This window comes from Octopus bimaculoides, chromosome 13 (genome assembly GCF_001194135.2).
Source record: "Octopus bimaculoides isolate UCB-OBI-ISO-001 chromosome 13, ASM119413v2, whole genome shotgun sequence".
NCBI classification, from domain to species: Eukaryota; Metazoa; Mollusca; class Cephalopoda; order Octopoda; family Octopodidae; genus Octopus; species Octopus bimaculoides.
Genome location: NC_068993.1, coordinates 30,151,735 through 30,152,710, shown reverse-complemented (window position 1 = coordinate 30,152,710; position 976 = coordinate 30,151,735). Strand labels below are relative to the sequence as shown.

Here is a 976-nt window from a genome sequence, read left to right as displayed (position 1 = left end):
TAAACAACAAACAGGTGTATTAATTTAACGCTCGGGAAGGTGAGAAAGTCTATTACGTTTCGAGCCTACGCTCGTCAACAGAAAGGAACACGAGAAAATAAACAGAGAATAAAAAAAGCTTTAGCGGCTAGCGGTCAATCATGGCGGCTAGCGGTCAATCATGGCGGCTAGCGGTCAATCATGGCGGCTGGCTGGACAAAGGTGGTTAGGCAGGAGAGCTAGGAAGAAAGGGGAATAATAAAGTATTGGTGATCCCAAAATGAAGGTGCGCGTGCGTGTCTATGCGAGAGTATGTGTGTGCGTGTAGATAGGGGATGGTGACCTTGACGGGTGGATGTGTGCGTGTATGTGTCTGTAACGTTTGGGTGTATGGATGATGGTGTGGGTGCTGGGAACTGGTCAATGCTAGTGTGCGCGGGGTGGTGTGGAGACATATGGTGTGTTGTGTTGTGGTGCTATAGTGTGATGTGGCATGATGTGGTGTGGTGGCGTGTGGTGTAGTGGTGATAGGGTGTGGTGGTGTTGAGGTGTGGAGATGTGAGGGTAGATTTTCGGAAGACCATAGAAGTTACTGGTTTTTACTTCAAAGGTAATCTAACTCTTTTTTGTAAGTTCACTTTTATATGCGTTTGTATGTTTAATACTCTCATTTAATGTATACCTATCTAGATTATTCTCTAATTTTTTGTAGAAGTGTTGGTCATTTAGGTGCTCAAGGACCATTTCTCCATAATGGAGTTTGTCCATTATGAAAACTGCTCCTCCTTTGTCCGCTTCTTTAATAATTATTGAGTGATCTTTTTGTACATGTTCCAAAGCTTCTTTATCTTCATGCGTAATATTTGATTTTGCAGATCTTTTCAGATACATTATATATTCCTCTAAGTATCTGTTTTTTTTTTGGTTTTTGTCTCATGCACACATGCATATGTATGCATGTATGTGTGTGTATATATATATATATATATATATATAT

General features: G+C 40.8%; 1 protein-coding gene across 1 annotated transcript in view; it reads right to left on the bottom strand.

Moving 5' to 3' along the window:
• LOC106870540 (glycine receptor subunit alpha-2) overlaps window positions 1-976 on the bottom strand; it is a 305,943-nt gene that overhangs the window by 287,275 nt on the left and 17,692 nt on the right. The gene's annotated exons all lie outside the window — the stretch shown is intronic.